The sequence below is a fragment of the Tiliqua scincoides genome, chromosome 1 (assembly GCF_035046505.1).
Source record: "Tiliqua scincoides isolate rTilSci1 chromosome 1, rTilSci1.hap2, whole genome shotgun sequence".
NCBI classification, from domain to species: domain Eukaryota; kingdom Metazoa; phylum Chordata; class Lepidosauria; order Squamata; family Scincidae; genus Tiliqua; species Tiliqua scincoides.
Genome location: NC_089821.1, coordinates 141,624,418 through 141,652,412, shown reverse-complemented (window position 1 = coordinate 141,652,412; position 27,995 = coordinate 141,624,418). Strand labels below are relative to the sequence as shown.

At 44.5% G+C, this 27,995-nt stretch overlaps 1 pseudogene; it reads left to right on the top strand.

The window, feature by feature from the left end:
• Positions 1-3,997: 3,997 nt before the first annotated feature.
• On the top strand, positions 3,998-4,114 carry LOC136638155 (5S ribosomal RNA; annotated as a pseudogene).
• The last annotated feature ends 23,881 nt before the right edge of the window (positions 4,115-27,995 follow it).

The following is a 27,995-nucleotide window of genomic DNA, read 5'->3' as shown; positions in this document are numbered from 1 at the left end:
AGGTTACTAATACAAGTAACAAGCAGAGCTACAATAAATACACTCAGCTTCAGTTATCCAGCCACTGAACCAAGTTCTGGTCTCAGTTTCATTAATGAAAATTTAGGATTTACGGCATTACTTTAGAAATGTTTTGGCTGGAGAAAGCCTTAACCCTTTATAACTGTAGGAAGCTAGAGGACTTGCCCTCATGCACTGCAGAGTGTGTTCCAGTTTACTGTTCTATGGCAACACTTTTCACTGACTTTAATAGGCCTGTGCTGTACTTTGTGAGATAGACTAGCTTCAATGTCTCATTTACGTATGAATGAAATACCATTGCTGAATTTATGGGGAAACTAAAGCCCTTCAAACGCTCAGTTATCTACACCCATGTTTGAACAGGTGTAAAAAGAAAGCCAACTGTGTATCATTAACGTTAGAAATTCCATTCACTAAAATCTGCTTCCAGTTCTATGGATACTGTATAACAGCTGTCAACGTTAATGGGAATTTTACATGTATATCCAAGACCAGAACACTGCCATTTTCAAGCACCAATTAAATGCCTTTGAGGAAGGAATGGGATTTGATCTTAGCTACATATAAGTTCAACTAAGCTTGCTGTAAAAAGAAAGAGGCAAGGGGGGGAATACAGAATAACTTCCTATAGGGATAAACTACAGTCTTTATATCAGTGGCTGCATATTCTCTGAAAAAATATCAATAAAATTCAAGTTTTTAAAAATAACACAGTTGACTCAAGGATACTGTATGAGGAGTTCTTTGCCAATGTTAAAATTATACGCTTTTACTGACACTGCTTCAACATGTACAGTTCTGGTATATCACCTCTTCTGCAGTACATTGTTGAGGCTTCAAACAGGAATCCAGTAGACCAGGGATGACCAATTGGTGGCCTGCAGGCCAGATGGCACCCTCAACACAGTGGGCAGGAGGCCTGGTCTAGAGGGTAGAGCCTCTGTTTGCCCGAAAATAACATCAGAAGGTCGCCAGTTCGAGGACACCGGCAGTTCCCTGAACGGCTGAGAATGGCGAGACCTTGAAGCAGCTGACAAGCCCAGCTGAGTGATTCCACCTGCTCTTGGTGTGAGCAAGAAGCATCTTGGCTGCCCTCCATGTGAGAGATGGAGCTGCTTGTCAGGCTGCCTTGGAGAACTGGAGGCCAGAAGTGAGACCAAACCAGGAAGATCCATCTGAAATGTTGTTGGTTCTTGAAAGAGAGAACCTCTATGATTGTAAAAATCCCCTTGAGGGATTTAGAAACGCCTGCCTATGTAAACCACTTTGAATAAAGTCAGAGGAGTAATCCGATGACCAGAAAGGCGGTATATAAATACCTAGTTGTTGTTGTTGTTGTTGTTGTTGTTGTTGTTATTATTATTATATCTGAGAACTCCGAGTCTATCCAGCTTTAATCACAGTGGTAAGAGTTGTGCTCACTTTCACTTGTAAAGTCAAGGGGACATTTCTCAAGAATTCTGTGTGAGAGGGCCTGATTCCACTTTTGTAATGCCCCCACCCTTATTTGACTTTATAGAACCTGATGTCAACATGTTTAAACTGGTTGAGGGTCCAATCCTATCCAACTTTCCAATGCTCATGCAACCGTACCAATATGGCATGTGCTTTATCCTGTGGTGGGGATACAATCCTTAAGGTGAGGGAAGGGAAGGTTTTCTCTTTTCTTGGGCTGCATTGTGGCTACATTGGTGCTGGAGAGTTGGATAGGTTTGGGCCCTGAGTTATGTGACAAAATATAATTCTGGTCCTTGGACCATGTTTAGAGCAACCCACATGAATATAGCCTGCCTGTAGATTATTCCAACCCCCCCCCCCCACACACACACACATTTCTTTCTAAGACTCAAGAACATTTTCATAATCCCAACCTTGCAAATCCTTATTATTCATATTTTTAAATGAAGTTAATATTTGTTTCTCGTTTTTCCACATGTGATCCTGAGGATATGTTGTACTGAAAGGCAAGTACATTCATATCTTTCTTCTTTGCCCATTCTTCTTCCAGGCCCATAACATTTCCTCCAAATAGACCACATCATACAAGTCAAGTCTGAGTGAGATGAAGGCAAAAATCATACATGCATTTTATTTGAGAATCTCCCTTCAGTTCCATTAATGTGCATTACCACTGTTCACAAAAGATGCTTTCCTCCCCTTAAAGGTGACCCCCCCCCACACACACACACATACACAAATGGCAGCTTGTGTGGAAGTGTCCTTAACTGCATGAATGTTGCCCCATACTGCCCTGGGACTAGACCTAAAATTCCACAATACGCCACAGATATGCCTCTAGTAAGGAGTGCAACAAATTGTTTGCAATGCATGGTGGAATTTCTGGTTCATTTTTTGCTTTAGGGCATGCACACTGTGGCTGGAGAAAGAGAAAAAGGAGACACTTCCATAACACACTCCCTGCTTCAGCAACATCTTTGTATGTTTGTGTCTGAAGCCATGCTGTAGCAGATCTTGCAGTTTCAACCCCCTCCCTTCATAGAACTTCAATCATTTAAGAATCTTCTGCTTTTCCAGTTCTGGCAACTGCCGTGTCCCCTGCTTCCATTCCTCAGGGCAATCTCTACTGATGCCCATGTCTACCCTCTGCTTACCTTTCAGCCCTGAAGTAGCAAGCAATGGTGAGAGACAGGCATGGGATCATCAGGGAAGTGTCTGCCACTGGAAGAATGGAGCTGGGGGAGGCTGCAGCTGCTGAACTGGGAACTCACCAGCTTTCAAGAAGAAAGAAGCAGCAGGGGATAGATGTGGCCACAGGAGAAAGGAGCCACTCTCCCTAAGCAGCTATAGTAGAAGGTTTGCCTTTGGTTTGTTTGCTTGTTTGATTTAAGTTTTCTTTCAGGGTGTGTCCATCATTGATCCAATGTGTACCCTATTTGAAAAAAATAAAAACACAGCTGGACTGTAGATATGTAGGTAGGTGGTAGTGATCAGACCATGCAACATTTTTGTTTACTCTAGATTAAATGGTCCTTTCCTCCCCCATAATCAGCCAAGCTGCCACAACTAATGAACCATCTTTCCCCCTTAAAACCACTTTTGTGGCTGTCTATACAGCCACTGCTGGTGTTGCTGCTTTCCAAAGATCATTCAAACACAATTTCTGATCCTACTTCAGTTATTGCATTTTTCATACTAACTTTGGGATGGAGGATTTGAAAAGGGGCATTCACTCATAATCTCCAGTGCATTTCTTGAAAGCATTTCACATTTGTTATCTCAGGAACAAACTAGACATGGTGGGGCACTCACATTTATGGACAGTCCAATCCTACTCAACGCCTTGAATGTTAATGAAGCTGTGCCAATGGGGGAGGGGGGATGTGTTGCATCTCACAGGGGTGTTTCAAGCCTCGAAGACCTCCCCAAGATATGGGAACGTCACAGCCTTGCTGGGTCTTCTCAGACCTACTCAGACCAGCTATTTTGCTGGTGTGAGTCCAAGTGGATCCAGGAAGACAGATCAAGGCCAGAAAAGGGGATAGGATATTGGCAGTGCAGCTGCTGCTGCTACCACCCAATCCCAGCCTTGATCCTCCTTCTTCTCTGCTCTGATCTCCTCCCCATTTCTTCCTCTCCTTGCCCCTTCTTCCCATCCCTCCCACCCATCCCCACTGACACTACCGCCACATGGACAAACCAAATGTGTGCTGCTGCAGCCATCTGCCATATGCAGTGGCAGCCCAGCTGCACGAAATGACATGTTGCATTTTGCGACAGCCATAAAAGACCTATATAACTATAAGGCCCTGTTAGATTAGGCTGTGGTTCATGGGTCTGCCCCATTCACATAAAGTGGAGTAGTGGTGGGTTTACTTTGGACATCAAAAGCCTCTCCCTGTCTTGCTTCCATGTGTGCTGTCACTTGAAGTACTTTTCTACTACCCCGGTTCAGACCCAAGAAGTATCTGTTTAGAGAAACATGTAGGTAACCCCTGCATTATAAAAAAGTAAATAAGTCAGCAACTGTTACCCTGCACATGCCCGATCTCGTCTGATCTCGGAAGCTAAGCAGGGTCAGGCCTGGTTAGTACTTGGATGGGAGACCGCTTGGGAATACCTGGTGCTGTAGGCTTATACCATAGTCTTTCGAGACTGAAGGTTGCCAACCAAGTGTTTGCATGAAATGGGTGTCATGAATAAGTACATGTTAGGCCTAGGTTGGCATGTGAACCAAATTAAGACAGTGTAACAGAGAAGTTGCTAGCAGTTCCCAGCTGCAGGAATGTGAGTAAATAAACAAAAGGATTTGTTGTCTCTCCTTTGCTGGCCAGGAAGGACAGATTACAAGACTTACAACCAATTGGAATATTTAGCACCTTAGCAGACAGAGAGGGTGATGGAGTGCAGCTGTGATCTCCAGTTGGGAGGGGCAAGAACTATGAGGGGTTAGCAACCAGGCCAACTTTGAGAAGGTTCTGTTCCTCAAGAGTTCTGATTGGACAGTCTAATAAGTATGAAGTCACCTCAGTACTATTAGCATAAGAAGTATAATAATGAGTGCCCAGGGGGGGTGTGGGTGTTCCTTCTTGAACAGAGTTTTGGGTGCAACATCCTGCATGCATTTGAGCTCCACTGTCCATCATGGGCATCTGGCCTCATAGGTAGCACTGGAGCGAAGAGATCTACAAGAGTAACTGACCCAGGTGGGAGATAGGTATTAATAGAGATAGGCAGCTAGCTTTATTATTTTATTGCTGATATGTTTCCTAGATGATTATGCCTCTAGCATTTGCTGCCTTATTGTAGAGTGTGTAACCTTATGTACTTAATAAACTAAAATATCTTTTACTAAGTTGTTTCATTGTCTGTTGGGGACAAAGGTTCAGAATCCTGCCCAGCCGTTCAGCAAGCTACCAAGTGCTCATTGAAGCCTAGTACCTTGAGGACTGAGGCTTTAATTGGAGAAAGAGCTCAGTGCCTGCAACGGATAGAATTAAGCATAGAGGGTCTCAGTATCCCTGGACTGAGACACTGGCACGTACAGGGTGGGGCAGTACTATTGGGCAAGGGGCCTTGAGGGCTTTAGGGTTCGAAAACCAAGAACCCTAAGCACCCAAACCCCCCTTTGTTTACGACAATGGGTCAAAATTGCAGAGGGGCAGGACAGTAGGGCAGCATTAGTACTTTGCCTTGCTGCTGGTCTGATACTGATTACGCCCCTCCTCCAATGCTATTTTTAATGGGAAAATACTTTGACTTACAGTGGAAGCTCTCTCTCTCTCTTTGTATTAAAACAATCATGCAGGGTTGTTGATTATGGTTGGAACAGCGGTGGGCTAAGTACTACCCTGCTGCTGCAATTTCAGCCCATATTGGGAGCCCTGTGACAGCTCAATCCTATCTAGTTTTCCAGTGCCAGTGCAGCGGTCCCAATGCGGTCCCAATGTGGTGGGGCGGCAGTCACAGAGGCCTCATCAAGATAAGGGAATGTTTGTTCCCTTACTTTGGGGCTGCATTGTGGCTGCACCAGTGCTAGAAAGTTGGGTAGGATTGGTCCCTGAGCTATTTACTTAAAATAACAAAGCATAACAATGCTAACTTAGCATTTAGGGTCATGTCTGGTTTGTTTCTGACAGAGTTCAGGGCAGTAAAGGTGGGGCACTATTATAGCCACTCACTAAATGGGGCAGACACATGAATATACAAACATGGGTTCCTTTCCTTTATAATCTGTTCCCTCTTTCAGGCTGTCCTCTGAAGCTATAGAGCAGCGATTTTCAATCTTTTTCATCTCATGGAACGCTGCCAAGGCACTAAAATGGCCAAGGCACACCTTCAGTTTTTTGACAATTGACAAGGCACACTGTGCTGTCAGTGGCGGGGTTCACATCCCCCAATGGTCCTATTGATAAATGACCCTCTCCCAAATTCTCGCGGCACACCTGGGGACCATATGCGGCACACCAGTGTGCCACAGCACAGTGGTTGAAAATGGCTGCTACAGAGGAAATGCTTTGTCAATTTCATCTCCACAAAAAAAAGAGGCTTCTTAGGACCTGAGGCAAAGAAGGAGGGAAAGTCTTTTAAAAGTCACCTACGTCACCAGAAATTTTGCCCAAACATTGAGGGACTTTGTTGCAGTGGTGGTGCATGATCATGACATAACAAAGACCCACCCCCTCAGGGCAATTAACCAGAAGTATTTTATATTCCTTTGAAAAACAGCCTATTCTGAGTAGCAAACTAGCTAGAGAAAAACTATTCAGCCCAATCAATACCAATGTGCACATGTTTATGCTAATGTTCAAAACCTTTCTGGATCAGAAAGTTATATCCTGCCATTAGGTACATGCAAGACCTTGCAAATGCACTGCAAATGTTCACCTTTCTGTAGATCTAAGCGCAAACGCTACTTGCCCTGTGTGCATATTGCTTGTCATAATGCACATTTGGGGCATTTAGCTGCTTCTGTAATCAAAAGTCAAAAGCCCAGCTGTGCACCTCAAGTTCATAATAAAGGATTGCAGCCACCATTCCTAAGATGAACTGAAAATGGATTGATCAAGTTTGCACAACAAGGTTATGCAAAGACGGATTCCATGTCTCTAGGAATTTTTTTTACTGTTTTTTGCCACTTTGAAAAAAAAAAACCTCAGCTATAATTTTCTATATGTTTTATGCTAATCATAGTTAATCAGAATGATACTGGAAAAAAACAGGGTTGAGGCAGAAAGATATGATTACAGGGTTAAAGGTGAGAACAAGCAATTTGAAGCACTGTTGATTACAGTGTTATATTTCATGTTCTTTCACTGTAAGTATTTGTTGTTTGCTTACATTATTGTTCTCTATTAAAAGGGCTCAAGTAGATCAAGGAGCAAAGCAACTAGACACTCTGTTCACCAAAACTATGCAGGAACCATAGTTGAACCCTATTTCTAGTTTGGACAGTACATGAGCATAAATCTCCCCCACTCCTCTTGCACCATTCTGCCCCACATAATCACACGGGGTTGAAACAACTGAGCTACCCCTGATTGTGCAGTTACTATATGAGTTTAAAGTAGCCACAGAAAGAGGTGACTTTCAAAAGGTGGTGTAAGCTCTTTAGGGCACAATCGTAAAGCGCCCTTCGGCTAGTACAAGTCCCTTGCGCCAGCCCAGGACTGTTGCAAACATGGGAGACCGGCACAAGGATGTGCGTTGGCCTCCCTGTGCCAGCACAGGCCCTAGGATCGGTAAGTTTGTGCCGGCCTTTCCAGGCTAGCATGGAGGTCTGGAGGGGTGTGGGGAGGACAGGGAGTAGGTGGAGAGATGGTGTTTGGGGGGTGGGGGTGGGTCCGTGATTGGGTGGAGAGTGGGAGGCGGAGCCAGGATCCCAAACTTATGCTGGATCCTAGCCCCGTTCCTAGGCAGTCCAGGGCAGCTCCAGGCTGCTCAGATTTGCACCACCGATTTAGGTGGCACAGATCTGAGTAGACCCATTGTGGCTGCTGTGATTTTACTTTCCCCTTGCCTCAGGCCGAACGTCAGCCAGCCCCAAACTTGCGCTGGGTACAGCATAGGCCCACCGGCCTGCCTGTTCCAGCGCAACTTAGGAATGCGCTGCCTATGACTTGAACCCCAATTCATTAACTTTGGTGGGTGAGCTTGGGTTCCCACTGTACAGTACTCTTACCCAATGCCCCAATACTTCCAAATGGAGTATGATTTCCAAAGCGTTCTTGGAAGTCTTGATGGCTCAGTGAAGGGGAACTGTACCTATGAAAGTCCAGAGGAAAGCCCCCAACTCTTGCAACTGGTTACAAATAGACTTGGAAAACAGGCATATATTTATAATATAGGCTTAGAGCACTGGTTCCCAACCTGTGGTCTGTGAGACCCTAAGAAGTAGCCTGCAAGGTCTCAGAAAAAAAGATTGCCTTTGATCTCTTCCAGCATCTAGCCAAGTGATTGCTCCCCCATGGACCACCAGAGAGAGTGGTCTGCCCACAGCCAGCAATAAAAGCAGCAACCCACAGATCTTCTCTATTAATAATAAATCTCTAAAAAAATCTTATCTATTACAAATTTAATTGTACTCTTCTGTGTGGGCGTGGGAATTGCATGTGGTCCACAAAAATTTCAGTTTTTGCCTCAGTGGTCCATGGATTCCTAAAGATTGGAAACCACTGGTTTAGAGCAGCGGTCTCCAACCATGGCTCAGGGGCCAGATGTGGCCCACGGCGAGACCCTATCCAACCTGCACCCAGACTCTGTTCCCCTGAGGCCCTCTTGACTGAACATGACTGATCCAGAGGTTGTTCTGAGGGTCGGGGACTTCAGAACACCTTCTAAAGACCTAAAAACATCACTTCCTGGTTTTCAGAAAACAAAAACAGAAGTAAGTTTTGGCACCCTCTGAAGGCCTTAGAAGGCTTTCTGAGGGTTGGGGTGGCCTCCACAGCCTTCAAAACACATCTGGGTGTTTCCTGTGATTTGCTGGTTCTGAGATATTTACTCCTGTACATGAAAGTAAGCTGCTTTTTGGGTGGGGGAAATGGGAGTCCATTTGAGTGTGTGCTTTATTTCTGAGCTGTGCTTGTGCTTTGGAGAAATTGGAAATTTGAGCCCATTCATTCATCTATGTTCCGTCTCTAATGTATTTATTTACATTTTATATTTTAAAAAATTTTTTTCCAGCCCTTGACACCATGCCATATATTTGATGCAGCCTTCTGGCCAAAACGTTTGGAAACCCCTTAGCTTAGAGCATAGACTTAGGACAGAGACTTAACAGCTAAACCTTGAAGAGATGAAAGAAAAGAGCAGGGAATCACACAAATGTGTGATCCTCTGAGTCAACTGGGGCTCATTTCTTCTTTCTTTTATCATCCAAAGGTTTGATTGTTTACAAGGAGTTTCTTCAACTCTGGACTGGTTCAACTTCCTTGGGACAATTAGAGTTGCAGTTGGGTCCATGGTCAGGGGAAGATTACTCTAATTAGGGAGGGGGAGATGTCTGAGATGTTCATGCTCTCAAAAGAGGCTTGGTTGCTGCACCCTGTTTTGATACTCAAGGTGACCAGGAAATTGAATATAGTTTAAAGGTGTGGCAGAAGACTTCTTAAGTTTGATCCCATTGTTCTTTTGTTGGCTGAAACAATCCTGTTTTTCTCTATTAGCATGATGTCCCAATGGTTGTGCCATGCCCTACACACCTCAATAATGCAACTGTGCACGTGCAGCCACTTCAGGAAATTTTCATGCAGTTTCTATGAACAAGAAAGGGAAGCATGTAAGACCAAAGTTGTCCTTCGAATCCAGCTTGGCCTAACACATTTCTAGCATCACCCATGGACAAAAGGCAAGCAAGTTTGGTTCCAGCCTTGTGCATTTCTAGCATTCAGCCTTGAACAAAGAGACATGTCATAAGCACCTAAAAAAAAAGAGGGCGCTAGCTAACAATTTCCTACAGATCAACCCCACAATCCAGACTCCAGCATGTCAAAGCAGGAAAGGACATGGACAACATAAAAGTGCCAGAATTGTAAACAACAAGTTAAGCAAGTGACTCCAACTAGATCCTTTAAGAAAATGCAAATATTCCCCAGCTAATATGAATGAGTGATTCCTATATATAGCCATCTACCGAGCCTGCCATCAATATCCTGATGTTCCCTCACCCTCCGCGGGCTATCGCTGTCCCTCCTACTCACCAGAGGCTCATGGAGCTTCGTGCTACCTCTGCCCAATTGAGGGAAACCTCTGTGAGGTTCCCGGGCACTATAAACTGAGCTTCCAGGAAACCTGTAGGGGCCACAACTGGAGCAGAGGGTGCTCCCGGGGGTTGGCGGGCAGGGAGCGGGAGGCAGGGCTTGGACCTGTCTGTTATGCCAGATCCCAACCCCGTTCCCTGAGCAGCGCGAAGCAGCTGCAAGCCACTCCACTCTAAAACATTAGCCACCTTTGGAGGTGGCGCAAGTCAGAGGAGACCCATTATGGCTGTGGTGGCTTACCCAGGGGTAAGGGGAAGAGTTTCCCTTTGCTCCAGCTGAGCCACTTCGGGGCCTTATCTTGTGCTAGATACAGCACAAGCCTCCTGGCCTGCCTGTTCCAGTGCAAGATAAGATAGTGCTGTAAAAAGGATAACTCAAATACCAAGCCCATGTGGGCCACAACTGTGGTATTCAAATAAAAATGACCCACCTGGAATATGTCTGTTAAACCCCTGTTGGACAGGCTACAACATGGATAGCTTGCTGGACCATGGTTCGTCCTCAACAGTTGGAGTTTGTGCCATTTTGTTCTGCAACAGGCTAAAAAGCCACTCTGTAGATTTTGGGCTGAGCACACCCTGGCAAATCTAATCAGTCCTGTGTCTTTCAAGGCAAATGAGGAAAGGACAAGTAAATAGTTGGGAAACGGCAAGAGGTTGCCTGTGCTTTCTATTGCACTAGACTCCTCTAGGACATGTTCATACAAGCAGTGAAACACCCAACTATCTGTGGCAGGTGAAGCGATGCACGTAGGAGCTTAATACTCGCCCTGCCCACAGGCCTCTTCAGTTCACAGGCACTGCCCATTTTTAAATCTTGCTCTCCACCATTTCCTTGGGATCAGTCAGTCATTGATTAAACGCGCCCTTCCAGTCATCACTAGATCCCAGAGCAACTCCACCCCAGCCAACAACTCTACTGTGAAAAGGCATCTAACAATACACAGGAGTCAAACAAACTACACAGTCATAAATTACTTTAAAATGGAATTCAGCAATAGCTGGCTCACATACACCCGCACTGAAATGGCACACAAGAGCTTCCTGCCCTGTGATATAAATCCTCTTTTTTGTCATGTGAGCTACCATGTGAAACCAATGTCCTATTTATATATAAAAATAAACGGCAATAAAAAGGGCTGCGTGCAACAGCATGCCTATATAAACCCAACTCTTTGGCGCTCACGGCTTGTGCACACATTCCTTTGACTCCAGTAAAGTAGAATAAAACCTATTTCAAATATATTATTTGATGAAAGCAGATGTCAGCAGATACTGCCTATGTAATTGATATTTGATTTATTCAAGATTTATGCATGCTGTGCCTTAGATTTATTAATGATAATCCCCTGCTCTTGTGTTTAATATAGTGGAACCAAAACATAATTTGCTGGGATCAGTCAGAAATGCATCAAAGTGATTAACTCTACATGCAAACCATTATCCAGTGACATCCCTACTGTGCATAGTGCAAAAGGAGGCAATAATACCATAATTGGCTTCACTTAAGCAAGTTGGATATTTGCTGTGATTGCTGGTAAAACTCGGTCCCTTTAATCTCTGTGACTCTGTAGCTCGTCATCCTTCATCATCAAGTATTCACCCCTTCCTCTGAGTCATCTGAAGCCTTGCAGGAATAATAAGAGTAAGAATAGGAATATTAGTAAAAGCCTTTCAATGGATAAAACAAGACTGAAAATCATATTAGTTAAATCAGTATTAGTTAAATCAGTGGTTCCCAAACTGTGGGTTTGGGCTCACTGGTGGTCAAGGGGTGATGGAAAGATCAGATAACTAATTGTGTCAAGTCCTGAGGCTATTCAAAAATCAGATACTACAGGCGCTAATTACCCTGCAAAGAGTTCAGCTCCTGCAATTTGCAAGCGTGTGTAAACATAGGGAGATAAATGTTTGAGGGTCTTTTTCTGCTTATTATTACTTATAAATAAATAAATACTATTTCTTTCTAGATCTCTTTTTTAAATTCTGATAAACCTAGGTGGGTCACGATGGAGTGTCATTTTAAAAAGTGGGTCCTGGTGCTAAAATGTTTGGGAACCACTGGGTTAATTCAATGAACTTCATGACTGTATAGTCTAGCTCTGAATTAACTGCCCCCTTCAAAAAAAAAAATTTTTTTTTAATTCAGTGCTCCAGTAACTAGTTGCTAGGTGGGCATATAGGAGTTCCTCTTGGGTTTACACAAAGCATTATCCTGGGAGAATAACTCCTGAATAGATATTCACTTCCAGTTTGTTTAAACTGCTCAAGGGTGAAAGAGAGGCAGGTTGGAACAAATGGGTGAAATAAAGTCAACGATTGATCTTTGACAAGGTTAGGGGCTCTAGATTCACCTCTCATTATCTGATACATTATAATGTAAAAGAATAGCAGGGATCTATATATGGACAGAGTGACCTGTGAATCCCCCAAGATAATGAGCAAGGGAATGTAACTGAAAGACCCAGGAATGCCTCCTTTGTGCTGTCCAAGCCTTTTCTCTCAGGATAATGACCCTCAGCCAGCAACCTCTGAATCTTAAGCATGGAAACCAATCCTAAGAGATCTCATTCAATGTGATAGAACCTGGAGTTTCTCCCTTGTGGCAGCTGACAGTGCATCTTTTGCCAAGTAGTCTCCTTGGCAGTTAGGCTTGTCCCAGCTAACAGCATGATAAAACTGCAGACTACTGCAGGAAATGACACCCTCTTTCATGATGCAAGCTGCAGAGCTGCACTGTATTGTATTGGCCTGCCAGAGGCTTAGGGCTAAATCACACAACATGCAGTTCCATTATTCTTTTCCTTAACCCATTTTTGCCCAGCCCACAGGTGTACACATTTGATCCCTGTTGTGTATATGCAACGTTGGGCAGAAATGGCTTACCAGGTTTCTTTTTCCAGCAAAAAAGACAACCCTGGGATCCCGAGGGGAGTCAATGGGGGAGGGGGGAGTGCTTAACCCTTCCCCTTCCAGCTGTTTGCCAGCTCAAATTTCTTTCCCTCAGCTGCTTTGCCACCCACAGGGAAAAGATATAGGGCCACTCATTCCCTACCCCAGGAAGAAAAGCAGCAGGGTTGGCTATTTTTGACTAGCCAACCAGCTGGCAAGGAAAGAATTCATAAGTCCCTTGCCAGTCATTTCCTTTCCCAAGCCTCCGATCAAGACTCCAGCCTTCCTTAGGTACTTTCCTTGGGGAAACAACTCAATGAGAAGAAGAATTTTGATAATAATGGCCTGTAATGCATAACTGGCCATTAGCAATATTGCAGAGAGTTTGAACACCAGCATTTTGTATTATAATAAGAACTGGCCCATCTGTGACAGCCCATCCTAGTCCCTGAACTAGAAAAGGAAGAAGGGGACAGAGTGGAAGTTGGAGGAGAGGAGTGGCAGGCTAGAGTGTCAGAGGCGCAGAGGCTGTCACATCACCATGTAAGGGGAAAGCAGCAACTGTTACCCTGCACATGCCTGATCTCATCTGAACTTGGAAGCCAAGCCGGGTCAGGCCTGGTTAGTACCTGGATGGGAGACTGCCTGGGAATACCGGGTGCTGTAGGTTTATACCATAGTATTTCGAGACTGAAGGTTGCCAACCATGTAAGGGGAGCAGCATTACCCATGCTACCTTAGGTGCCAAGACATTTTGGGCTGACCCTGCCCAAAGCTAACAACCAACCAGTGCAGCTGCTGACAGGCAAATTCCCATCAAGCCAGAGCAGCAATCTTGTCTGTTGATGGTTCCCCTCTTCCTCTCCATTTGCCAGCAACGCAAAGGAGCATGAAGGTACACACATGTACTGGAGCAGGGGAGACTTGTCAATGTCAGGCATCTGCCACAACATGTTTATCTGTCACCAGCAGGGCTGAGAAGGGGCCTGGTTGGCCCCACTGCTTCCTTGGAGTTTGGCTGACCTTGCAAAAGCAGTATCGGCATGGAGAAAGTATACCACGCTAGACTGGCAGGCTAGCTTGCTTTCAGACACCTGTTGCCAGTCCAGTCACAAACTACCAGTCCAACATCCCCAATAGGCATTATCTCCACTAGGAGGTAGCAGCAACCATGGTTTTATTGGGGGCGGGAGCATGAGCCTTGTACATGCAACAAACAGGCACGCCTATCTGAGTTGAGCACTTTGGGGTTCTGATTTCTCCTTGCAACACAGCTGGAGTCTATATTGTATAAAGATGATCTGTGCTGTCCACTTACTCTTGTATGGATGTCTTTCTTGGTGGAAGGGGACTTAGAAGCACATGGAATTGTTAGATACCTCAGATCAACATATTGTTTTGCCTGTGTTCCACTGTGCTATTACTGGGCATACCTGAGGGGCAGTTTCCATGCTGAGCTAATGAGCTGTACCTCTTTACCATTGCGATTCATCCTGGGTGCATAGGCTCGACCACGTGACCCTAATTGGTTCTGCCCTCAAGATCCTGACTGTGTATAATAATAATAATAATAATAATAATAATAATAATAATAATAATAATAATAATAATAATAATACAGGTATTTATATACCGCCTTTCTTGGTCTTTATTCAAGACTTTATTCAAGGTGGTTTACATAGGCAGGCTTATGGGGATTTTTACAATTGAAAGAAGGCTCTATCTTTCAAGAGCCACAACCATTCAGATGTTTTGTTCTGATCTGGCCTCCATCCTCCCACGCTCAGAGCAGATAGAAATAGCTCGGCTCAGCTTGTCAGCTGCTTCAAGGTCGCACGGTGCCGAACTGGCGACCTTGTGGATGTTATCTTCAGGCAAATGGAGGCTCTACCCTCTAGACCAGACCTCCTGCCTCACACTTTTGTCAACTTTTCAACTTCCAAAGACCCTGACTCAAACAACATTTTATGCAGAATTTCGTGGTTCTTTCAGGACACCTGAAGGGCTTTGCCTTTTCCCCTGCAAGGGAAGATATGGGGATATGACAGGAACCTTGTATCTTGTTCCCCATGGGTGAAAAAGCACGTTGGAGAGAATAATGTTAAGCTGAAAAAGAACCAGAGTAGAGAAAGTTAAACAGCCTTCCCCACATGCTATTTGTCTACTCAGACAAATGGACAGACAGCTTTGTGTTTAAAAAAAAAAACACCAAAAAAACCCCTCACACTCACCTTTAAAAAAACTATGGTGGAAAGAATCAAGGAACAACATGTACTGTGCAATTTGAGTCTGAGACTAGTGGTGGTGGTAAGGGGGAAAGGAAATGTGTGCTGAAGACCATGGTCAGTAAGGCTAGAAGACCCCTAGACTCAAGGGCAGCCAAAAAACTAACACAGTCCCCAAACTAAACACTTTGTTTACATCAAACCACTCATTCCTGGAGACTGAGAAGTCTGTTTATGTCTTGCTTGCTTGCCCCTTTGGCTATAGCAAGCCAGTCTTTAACTGACAGCTGCATCTTCCCACAGGATCATTCAGGTTGACTGGAGCCATAGCTGTTAAGACAGCCAGACACGTCCTTTATATAGCAATTGTATGACCACATTTAGGACTCTCTACAGCCCTCAGAGCTTGTGCATGATGCTCTTAGTTCTTAATGTCACGGAGTCTCCTTTTCAATGCCTTTCTTAGAAGATACCTCAAAGAGGGAAGTTCTCTCATGTACACTGACAATATCGTCCATTGTCAATGATGCTTTTTTCAGGTTTGAAAAATATATACAGTCAAAAAGCTGGAAATTTTGACTATAATTGTGCTTGAAAGAAGCAAGAGTACCTGAGAACTGTAGATGTGTGTTTGAATGTGATTAACAACAACTTGAAGCTGTACTGTCAAAATCTGGCCCAGCTATGAAAAAGCCCAATTTATACCACAAGGTTGTGCAATTCAAAAAATTCCATCATGTTTTCAAACACTGTACATTGTTTATTAATCCCATATGAAGAATGACCACTACCCTCTAGAGACTGCTGCATGAGGAGGACATATGCAATAGGAATGTAGTTCATTGTTTTAACACTAACAAGTTCATTAAAACAAAAAACAGAAATAAAACCCAAGCTGGTTATTCGGCTTCACTGTACTTCTAATAGATTTTACACTCAGTAACCCTTCTACACATTGGGGTTATCGGTGACCCCAAAATGGTATAAAAATATGGAGCACTTTCCCCCTTTAACCTGTGTGCCACCTCATACTCTGTATATTCTTCCAAAAGACCAGAAGTCTTGTGGTATAAAGACCAGAAGTGATTGTGAGGAGCTCCAGAAGGATCTCTCCAGACTGGCAGAATGGGCAGCAAAATGGCAGATGCGCTTCAATGTCAGTAAGTGTAAAGTCATGCACATTGGGGCAAAAAATCAAAACTTTAGATATAGGCTGATGGGTTCTGAGCTGTCTGTGACAGATCAGGAGAGAGATCTTGGGGTGGTGGTGGACAGGTCGATGAAAGTGTCGACCCAATGTGCGACAGCAGTGAAGAAGGCCAATTCTATGCTTGGGATCATTAGGAAGGGTATTGAGAACAAAACGGTTAGTATTATAATGCCGTTGTACAAATCTATGGTAAGGCCACACCTGGAGTATTGTGTCCAGTTCTGGTCGCCGCAACTCAAAAAAGACATAGTGGAAATGGAAAAGGTGCAAAAGAGAGCGACTAAGATGATTACGGGGCTGGGGCACCTTCCTTATGAGGAAAGGCTACAGCGTTTGGGCCTCTTCAGCCTAGAAAAGAGACGCTTGAGGGGGGACATGATTGAGACATACAAAATTATGCAGGGGATGGACAGAGTGGATAGGGAGATGCTCTTTACACTCTCACATAATACCAGAACCAGGGGACATCCACTAAAATTGAGTGTTGGGCGGGTTAGGACAGACAAAAGAAAATATTTCTTTACTCAGCGCGTGGTCGGTCTGTGGAACTCCTTGCCACAGGATGTGGTGCTGGCGTCTAGCCTAGACGCCTTTAAAAGGGGATTGGACGAGTTTCTGGAGGAAAAATCCATTATGGGGTACAAGCCATGATGTGTATGCGCAACCTCCTGATTTTAGGAATGGGTTAAGTCAGAATGCCAGATGTAGGGGAGAGCACCAGGATGAGGTCTCTTGTTATCTGGTGTGCTCCCTGGGGCATTTGGTGGGCCGCTGTGAGATACAGGAAGCTGGACTAGATGGGCCTATGGCCTGATCCAGTGGGGCTGTTCTTATGTTCTTATGTTCTTATGTTCTTATGTAAAATAAAGAGGTTTTGTTGTGTTTCAACCCCATTCCTTCTCTGTGTGTTTGTTTATATGTGCGTTTCAGTTTGAGGTTTCAACTAAAAGGGCACTTTTGAAGTGAGACTCTGCTTAAAGGGCATGGAGGACAATGGAACATTCCGTGTCCAAGGTGTTCCGTTAAAAATAAAAGTTTCCTTTTGAAACACACGTGTTTCTTTTATGCTGATCCAGCAACTAAGGCCCAAACTAAACATGTAGTTATTTTGTGGGAAAATACACCCATACATTTTGACTTGCTCAGGATTTTCAGTCACACATTCACCACAATCCAGGATTTTTTCGTGACCAACCAGTTCTTCCTTCTGCACTGCTGATTACCCCTTGGAAGACATCCTGGGTCTGCAGAAATATCAGCAGGGCTTGCCCACTGAAATGGGTAATTTGCAGGAGGGAAAGCAGCAGTAACAGACGGATGCTTAACACTTCCCCTGCTTGTTAATTTCCTCTTTCAGCTCCACATATCTGCTTCTCAGCAGATGTTCCAGAATCATATTTCCAGTGCAGGTTCGCATGTGGTACCCTGGCTGGAGGGAAAGTAGTTGGGGTCAAGCACCCCGTCCACCATTTTTACAGTTCAGAAGTGATACCCAGAGTTCATTACATAAAATGAAGACAGAATGTATAGTTCTGCTCTAAGAGATGGACACAGTGACCTCATAGGATCCCGTACTTTTACTACCAGGCCTTGGAGAAAAACTGGCCTTCAAAGTACAAATACAATACAAAATATATTGATGGCCTTAGGGGGGAGGACATAATTTACAGCTGCTGGTCCTATTCAGCATTTGTTGGTGCCTAACATTTGTTGGGGCCTAATTACTGCCTTCAAAATTACGTGTTTGGCTTGACTCCCCGTTTTATGGAATGGCTTTATAAAGGATGGAGAAGAAATACCGATGGGCCTCTGGAAATCTATACAGCTATAAAGAAGCATGGCTGCAGTCAATGAGCTTCTGTTTACTTCGTGGTGAAGGCGTCCCACACAAGTATAAATCTAAGGTGCATTGTTCTTGGTTGCATAGAATGTGACCTCACACTGCTTCTTGTGGAAAATGTGTGTACATATGTTTTCAGATATGTTTGCACCTTGTTGTTGTCCCCTCCCCCTTTCAGGTGGCTCAAAGTGGCCAAATGCCAACTCTGTTAGCTAATCGGGGGGGGGGGGGCATCCAGAAGCGAGCTCACTAATTTCAGAGGGAGAACTAGTCAAATAAAAAATGTCTTGTGATCTTTGTCATAGCTATGAGATTTTCAGCCCATGAACTATGCTTTAAGATTTTGAAACTCCAAATGTCCAATTAAAAAACTTTCACCCTGTATTAGATTCAAAAAGAGAAGAACATTCTGTGAATGTGTAGAAAAAGGGACTCTTTTTAGATTCAGCTTTGTCTGCACTCCTTTGTCTTTCCACTAGAGATCCATTTAAGATGGTTTGGCTCCTACTTTTACCATATTCATCACGTCCCAGATCCATAAGCGACTAACATTACTCCCCGCTCTACTACCTGGTGCTAACCCTGCCTTCATTTATGGATGATCAAAGCCCCTGTGTAGTTCATTCCAGTGGTGCTCCACAACTCACAATTTGGTTCCACAGTTGTGGGAGGAGGTCTCTGCTCCCCCTCTTGCTGGTCAGTGCTGCACTTTAAGGCCTGCTCCTGCTTCTCATTCCTTATTTTGAAGGAATATTTCCCCTGGGGGCTGGGGATAAGAATAGGCCCTCAGTTTGGCTGTGCTTGTCGTAAGAGGCGACTAAACAGCCACCGGGTAGATGGGACTCATCAGCCTGGGAAGGCAGCTCATCTGAGAGAAGGAAAACTCTGATCCCAAACCTCCACTGCCTTGTGGCTACATCCAGTTATGGAAAAGGCTTCAGGAGTCAACCTCGAGGCAAAATCCGGAACAGGAGTCCCTGAGGCAGTTCATGGCTGAACTATGTCACATTCTGGCAACTCCTGCGATGCCGCTGGAACCAACCATATTGGCCTCTGCCTTTCCATTGGACCATTTCAGCGACGTGGAGAGGGGGGATTTGCTGCATGGGTAATAGCCTATCCTCCATACTTACTTTACCCAGGCTTCGCGCACTGGAGAGGACACTCTGTTCCAGAACCACTATTCAGAGTGCGATACCATAGTCTTCCGAGAATGAAGGATGCCAACACATTTTGAAGAAAATTTGCCAGACCCCGCATTGGGTTCTGGCACTGCTACATCTGATTGGTCTCTCATTTGGGGCAGCCAGTGATGCATCATTCAGAATTGCTGGGGTATAATGTATAGTCCTGCTGATTTACACCATCCTTCTCTATTTAAACCACATAGGGCGCAATCCTAACCAACTTTCCAGTGCTGGCATAGCTGTGGCAGCGGGGCGTGTGCTGCATCCTGCAGTTGGGGGGCAGTCATGGAGGCCTCAAGGTAAGGCAATATTCATTCCCTTATCTCGGAGTTGTGTTCAGTGTTCACTAGGATTCGCGTCACCCAGTGTGGGAGGCCTGCGTGTCACCCCATGCAGTGGGCGGGGGAATGCCCCAGGTGGTGGGCATGGTGATGTACCATCATCCTGCCCCAACTGGTTATTTGGTTGTACCTTTTGACAGAACACAGATATTTCAATGTGGTTTGTTTCACTGCATTCTGCATGAAATTATGCACTGATTGATATATAACATGATGGGATTATTCCTCCAAACTCTGATTTTAGTGATTTTGAAAACTTGTAGAGTCTCACACACACCCATGTCAACTTACTAACACCTTATTGCAGCAGTTCTCCAACTTTTAGCGCTTGAACCCACTTTTTAGAATGACAATCTGTTCAGGACCCATTGGAAGTGATGTCACGGCCAGAAGTGACATCATCAAGCAAATTAAAATAAATAATTATAAATAATTCAATTAAAATAAAAGAAATAATTAAATAAGGGGGAGCCAGTCCTGTTCCACCAAGTGAATCTAATCTGCAGTAAGTCCTATTGTGGTCAATGGGGCTTACTCTCAGGAAAGTGTGGGTAGGATTGCAGCCTGTGAGCCCAATGCTATGCATGTCTACTCTGAAGTAAGTCCTATAGTGGTCAATGGGGCTTACTCTCAGGATAGTATGGGTAGGATTGCAGCCTGTGAGCGCAATGCTATGCATGTCTACTCTGAAGTAAGTCCCATAGTGGTCAATGGAGCTTACTGTGTAGTCTGCCTGCAATAACCCCCCCTCCCCCCAAAAAAAGAATCAGTGAGATTTCCAGCCCTCCCAATGCCCAGTTTAAAGTTCTTCTATTTCAAGCATATCAAGATAAAGACCCTCCTGGCTTTGCAAGTGCAAAATAGAAAACTTTCCCCTTACCATTCAAGCCTCTTTTTTTGTCCTTTTCAGCGGGGGAGAGAGGCTGCCTTCTGAAACATATGTTGAGCTTCAGTTCCATCGAATTGGAACCATTCTGGTGTCCTCACATTCCCCTTTGCCTGGCCTGACCACCAGCCAAGGCGTGTATGCCTACTCGTGAGTAAATGAGGCTGCTTTGCTATCCATAGGGCTCAATAAGGCAGCTGGGAGGGATGAAGGGACCTCCTTCTCTGGTGTTTTGGGAGGCTGCATTCATTGGATCAGGACCATTCTGACGATCTTGGAGTCTTCTCAGCCTGCCCTGAGTCCTCTTAGTTCTTGCCTGGACTAAGGCAAGTTTGCCTACTCATGAGTAAACGCGGCCATGTGGCTTCGTTTTTGACTCAATAGACGCAGCTGGGAGGGAGGCAGAGACCTCCTTCTTGTGTTTTGGGGGGCTGCATTCATTGGATCAGGACCAGTGTGGTGTTGTTGGATTCCTCTCATAGCCCTTTCCGATGGACTATGGCAAGTACACCTACTTGTGAGTAAACGTGCGATATGGCTCACTTTCATTTTCCATAGGGCTCCATGCATTTTTTCTTTCTGGTTTTTTGGCCGCAACATTTGAACAAAAGGAGCTATTTCAATTCTGTTTTTTCGCATTGCATTCCGCTGGACATTCTGCATCCAACAGTGTATGGCACGTCGCAGTAGCACCGAAAGCCATGAAGTTAGCGCATCCTCCTCCCGGGGCGCGTCACCCCCCTGGTGCGTCACCCAGTGCGGCCCGCACCCCCCGCACCTCCTAGCGATGCCAGTGGTTGTGTTGCCCTTATGTCAGTGCTAGAAAGTTGGTTAGGATTGCAGCCAAAGTTACATAATGTGGTACACAGAAATGCACCCATTTATTTAGTTATTACTTTTATAGCCTTCCTCCCAGGAGCTCAGGGTAGATTATATGGTTTTTCCTGTCCAACCTCCCTCCTCACAACAACTATGTAGATTAGCCAGAGTAGCCCTAATAGCACAATCCTAGGCATATATGCTGTACTCAAAAAGTAAATCCCATAGTGTTCAATTAGGCTTACTCCCTGGAAAACGAGTATAGCAGTTCAGCTTTCATCACTTGGCACACATTAAGGCTAAGTTGATTTCAATCCGGTCTCCCCACTCCTAGTCTGATAACCTAAGCACCACACCCCTCCCCCAACTTTCCAGCCCCACAGTGCTATGTTTAAACAACAGACTCTGGGGGCTAAGAATGTGAGATCCTTCTAGTCAGGAAACCAATGCAGCATGTTCAAATTGAGCTGAATTAATGGCACTGCCATGTGTTCCTGCTGCTTTGGCCCCCTAGATTTGACTCCCACAGCTTGGGCAAACACTTGGTTCCATGATCTACAAGATTTATAGTAAAGAATTACAAGCCCAGGGATATCAAATATGTTTAGCATAGTTGTTGGATTTGGGATCCTAGTAGGTAGTTAGCTGCACTGCTGCTACACATTTTTGGAAAGAAAGTAACTGGGCTGAGGCCCAAGACAGGCACTCACTGTGAAATCTGCTGTTAAGTGCAGCCACTACAATTTTTTAGACATCTTATCAAATTACTCTTTCACTAAGCCCTTCTGAATGACTTTTAAAGTGGCCAGCAATTTCAGCAAATGTCTTCCACTGCTGCCAATTTGATTTGGTCATTCCATAAGATGCTAGTTTTAGCCGAGTACCGGCTATCTCAAGGACTATCTCCTTACCTCAGGTGTTCAGATTATCTTCCCAGACCCTGTAGCTTTCTATAGCTCCTCCATGCAGGCTCCCATACAAGAAACAGAGCCTTCATTGTAGCAGTGACCAGGCTTTGGAATTCCCTTCCTAGTGACAATGTTTTGGCTTCTTTAGGCAGCAGGTTTAGAGGCCAATCCTAGAGCCCGAAAAAGGTGCACAGTGCATGCTATTGGGGGGCAGAGACCAGAAGACAAACAGGAGGAAAGTAAAAAAAAAACATGTTTACTTACCTCTTTGTATATCTACAGGCAGCCTAGGTCTCCTCTGACATACACCAGCCATTTTGATGGTGTATTGCCAAGGAGAGAAAAGAGGCAGGATGGCTTTTAAAATGGGGAGAGAGTAAGATCTGGGGTGTGTGATTGCCACCAGATCCACTCCTTCCCTGCCCCCAGGTTCTCTGCAACACACCCCATTACACCTCCTCCACACCCACAAACTGCCTCCCCACTGGCTTACCTGCAGTGGCGCAGGTTGCCAACCATAGCAGCAGGACATAGGTGCTGCCACCCCTTTGTGGCGGTGGCTCAATAATGGCTGTTGACAGCACACTCCACTCATAGCAGCCAATTTACAACAGCAGGACACTGTCCTTCTGCCATAAATTTCATGATAGGATTGGGCAGTTAGACTTTTCATATCTGTTCAGTTTTTGAAGCGGGGAAGAGTTGATTTCACTCTATGCTTCTGATTGTTTAAGCCTGAAGTGTATTGTTCATTTGTTCCTTGATGCAATATCATTTTTATGCTGTTCTGTCTTAATGTTTTAAAAAAAATCTTTTTATAACTGTGAGCTGTCCCATTGATTTTTCTTTTCCTTTTTTAATGGAAGGGTGATTTGTGAACCAATAAACAATGTTGTGAGTATGAGCGGATCCTTTCATATGACTGGACACTATCATAGTGCAAAAGATGCAGTGGAGTAGAGAGCTGGCCAATGACAGAACAGATTCAGGAGTCTGCTTGAAGACCCCCTCAAATTTTTGCATTGCATAGCCTGAATGGGTGCATCAGTATGGAAACAAAGGGGTTTCCTCCTCCTCCCATGCCTTTTCCACAAAGAGATGCAATATAAGCTGTGGAAGGAAAAACAGGCACCCATATTTTGCCTGTACGTTTTCTCTTCCATGGCTAATAGCAGCTCCAGGGAAGCAATTTGCATTGGGAAATTGACATGGGGGAAGGGTTAAACCCACTCACCCTCCACACAGACACAGGCCCCAACCCTATCCAACACCGGCACCAATAAGGCACTGATACAGAGGCCTTGAAGAGGGTTCTGTGACTGTCCCAGCATTGCAGGTTGCTGCTTATGTCCCACTAGTATGGCTGCATCGGTGCTGGGAAGTTGGATAGGAATGGGGCCACAGATATCCTGACCATGGCTGCTTTTAGGAGAAGAAAAATACAGGGGATCCAATCACAGATATCCCACATATGTAAGTGAGTTTAACTCACCTACTAAAGAATAATTGCTAATTGCTGAAGATGACTCAATTTTTTTTGGATAAAACAATGTTTTTTGGTACTATTCTTTGCCTTCTAGATCTTTCCTCATACTGACAAGTCTGTTTCACATCTTCCCATGTTTGTTCATCCACATTCTTCTTAAAAAGCATTGTTGAAAGCTGAAGACTACTCTCCATATGAGGATTTACTGGTGCTGAGTAGAGTTGTTATATTATCATCTCTGAGGTATATTGAGTGTTTTGAATGGAAATGCAAGTGTAGTTCAAGCAAACTAGAGAAATGCCATGCAAACAGATGAAAATGTTGCAGGCTGAACCACAACATCAAATGCCATTTCAAGGTGAATTGCTGGCGAGGTGTGAAGATGATGAGTTTCGATTTGTGCTGTTGATGCTAGTCGAGGGAATGTCCCCACCTGGAAAGTATAAATCTATTGGAGAGAATCATGTTTATTTTCCTCTCTCTCCACAACCCGCCATTCTAAATGTTCTGTTATAGCTGATGGCAGGGTCTTCTGGTGCAGCTGAAAGGTGTTTAGGAAAAAGTGTTCTTGGAATGCAAGCTTAATTTGTTTATTTCACCTTTGCAAAGTATAGCTGACCAAGCAAACAATGGAGAGAGGCCAGCTGAAGGGAGAGATCGACATCGCATGCACACACAAGATTTCCCTGAGAATAACACACTAGACTAATTCATTCTGATATTGCTATTTAGTACCTGCAAAGTCTATCATGATGCATTATTAAATTCATGTATTATTGAATCACAATTCTTGTTGCCGCGTAAGAAATGTGGATGATTTCTTGGCTTAAATTAAAGCACCGCTTCCTTATTTGAATAAAACTACATTATTGGTCTGCCTAGCATGATAATCAGAAAACTGCATTAGGCAGGTAGTACTGTATGAATTAAAAAGTAATGAAACACGACTTTTCAGTCAGACATTGTTCCCCTGCCTGCTTTTCATGACAGCAAACTTCCTCCTTTGAGTTGATAAGACAACGGCAAATGAAGATAGCAACATGAGAGCAAAATCATTCACTCTAATAGGTTCCACCTGTGCAGACTTCTGCTCATTTACATGGCTGCAGAAAAATTAGAAATCATGCAGCAATTAGTCTGTTCTAGATTATGCGCTCTGTCAACTGATACCACTCTAGAGAGCACTAGTGCTAAAATGGTTTCAGAAGATAAATCTTCTAGCCTATACAAACATTTTTAATTACCTGGAAAACTGGATTGCCTGTTTAGAAACCTCCACTGTGAACCCCGGCTGCCCAAACTGCACTGGCATCAGATGTCAGAAAATCCAAATGTTTATATAATTGACTTTTACAATGTTTGATGACTTGTTGAAACTGAAATTATGTCTCCAATTCTGCTGCTTTGTACAGCTGAGTAGTTAAAAGAAATGCCTGTTCAGGGACAAGGAGGTGTAATGCATTAGAAGTAATTTCCCCCCATCCTCTCTCTGCCGAAGTTTGTTTATCCCTTTCAGTCCTAGACTTGAAAACCTAATCAGTGCATTCTGATTATTTACTGTAAAGCGATCCCCCTGATTCAACAGCACAGTGTGGTTCGATAGCATTTGCCAGGTAGGAGAAATAAATTAAAGGGGAGATTGTGAACTCCTGGCTCCCTTTGGCGAATAGTTTCTCATCTGAATAGACCCAACAAAGTCTGAGCAATCCTGGAGTATCATTTGGGGGGGACGGGGGTCAAGGAGTGGGAACCTACCCTAGAGTGTTTCACAACATATGTGATGACTATTTCAACAGCCCACATCAAGATTTTTGGAAACTGGATCTACATACCGAGTAGTGGCTGTTGTGGACCTCAGAAAGAATTTAAAGGGTTCATGGATGAGACATGTGAACTGATCTGTGTTGATCTGAACAGCATAAGAACACTGCTGTTGTTCTTGTGAGGTACATGCAACAACATAACAGTTTTCAAATATACTTTTTGTGGGGGGGCCTTTAACCTGGAATGTTAAAGGGGTGGCACAAGGGGTTGGTCAGGTCAGGCACTGGCTGAGGGTCCCTTTGCATCAGAGACCCTGCTCTGCTGGGCCAACCACTGAGCCCTTAATACCAGTGGAAGCATTAGCACCAGTCGGGGGTGGGTGGGTGGTATTATGTGGGCCCCAGTACCAGGCTTAGCCTCAGCAACCTGAGGGCAGGAGGTCTGGCTCAGTTGGTTGAACTGCCGCCTTGTATGCCTGAAGATCTGAGGCTGCCAGTTCGAGACAACCGGAAGTACCGGAAAACTGATGACACGCTGATATACTGATGAGCTGAGCCTCGGTGGCAGAGAGGAGTTGCCGTCAAGTGGAGCTTGGGAGGCGAAGGGCCAGAGAGAGGCCAGACCGGGAAGGAATCCAGCTGGAACGAGGGGTTCTATGAAAGACTAGAACTATTCAATTGTAAAAATCCCTACGGGGGTTTAGAACATCCTGCCTATGTAAACCGCATTGGATTAAAGTCTGAGGAGAAATCTGAGGACCAAAGAAAGGCAGTATATAAATATCTGTATAAATATATAAATAAACCTGTTGGCTTTCAGAGCTTGTCCTGTCTTGCTCTCCCCCATTAAAATCTCTTTGTCCTCTCCCTGACTGTAATCCAAAATGTGCCCCTGGAGCAACTTATTTGTAATTGTCAGTCAACAAGCAAATTCAGTTTTCCGCCCACAAATGCCAGTTAGGAATGCCACAAATGCCAGTCTCGCAAGCGTGCCTTACAGCACATTTGCAACACTCAGCACCAGCGGAGGGCTGGAGCTGTGTCCTTAGGATAGGGCCCTAAGTCAATCTGCTTTGGAGTTCAGTCCGGAGTTAACATTTTTTTCCCCCTGACCATTTAACATGGTTTTCCAGCACCTGAATTTCTGTCAGTTCAGGAACTAGGGAAGCTGGCAACTTAATGCCATTCAGATAGCTCCACCTGCCCACTAGAAATAGATGTCAGAGTACTCATTTGTTAGGTGAGGGAAGAGAGGCTCCCTGAATTGAGCCCAGATGTTCCATCCTCCTGACACATGAGCATCATCGCCATAGTAAAGTAGGACAGAACAGTTGGAGCACTCCAACATACTATTTTTAGTTCATTTGTAAAAATATTTACATGCTGTCTTTCTGTTCCATCACAGCAGACCCAGAGTGGCTCACAGTCATAAAAAAACAAAATAAAATTAAGAGGAAAAAACATTTCTACAAACAATAGAGAAAAGTCAGCCTAACAAAAACCTGACAACAGAAAGGAGCACCAGCAAGACTCAGCTAAACCAGATTGCATGCCTGCCAACAAACCCTGGACCTGTGCCCCAACAAGCCAACTAGAGCCCTCCAGCTGTGTCTTCTTATGGCCTGCAAGGCTTTGGATTATCCTTCTGGTTTGTTTTTTCCATCTCAGACAGCAAAATTTATCCAGCTTAACCATTTCTTTGTGTGCTGCTCTGGGCTGGATGTGGTCTGAAAGTCTACCATTGAGCTGGAGGATGTGGCAAACTCCTCACTCCTCAATCTGCTGCTGCCTCCTCTAGCCCACTACCAGTGTAGGTGCTCCAGTTGGCATTACAATCCACTTCAGTGAGCGGGAAGAGGATTCAGGCAGTGGCATCTCCTTTCATCCTCTAGCGCTGCTGGGGACAAAGGAGGGGGAATCTCTGCTGCGGACCTCCCTCTGCTGAGAACTTCCCCTTCTCCTCAGGAAAACAGCTGCAGGCCAGGAGGAGAAAGGGAGAGAGCTCCTGGTTCCCCCCCCCCCCACAAGCAAGATTCCTTTCTGAATATCATCAGTGTTATTTTGGTTACCTTCCAGTCCTCTGGCAAGGAGGACAATTTAAAGGACAGGTTACATATTTTTGTTAGAAGATCAGCAAGAGCTGAAGCGTTAATCCAAAAACGAATATAATCCATTTTTATGTAGAGTCCTTTCCAGAGCTACTGGACCTCAGAGGGGGAAAGTTATATCAAAAAAAGAAGCTAAAACAACTGGATCAAAAGCTATTAAAAACCATTCACAACTCACTGGGAGGCAGAGATCAAAGGCAGCAAGAAGCTGAATGGCTAGGGCACCAAATGTGGACCAACTTAGCTTAGCAGATTACATGACAACAATAAAATGTGCAAAACTGGAATGATAATTGAAAACCATAGGAATAAAACCAGATGACGTTAAGTGTGAATGGTCTTGAATCAGCAGCACAGATACAAGGGGAGAAACCCACCTGCAGTTGAGCAGATAACCTATATACGATTTGCTTGTTCTGTAGTTGTCATTTGCTACTAAAGTATGCTTAAGTGGGCCATTTAAAAGGGTCATTATAGAGCCAGTTTCTATAAGTGAAAGTCCAGCGAAAACCAGCATGCATTCTTTGGTGTTGGACAAAGTTGTGAAGGTTCATCATCTGAGATGTGATCATGCTTCACATGGTATTTGGT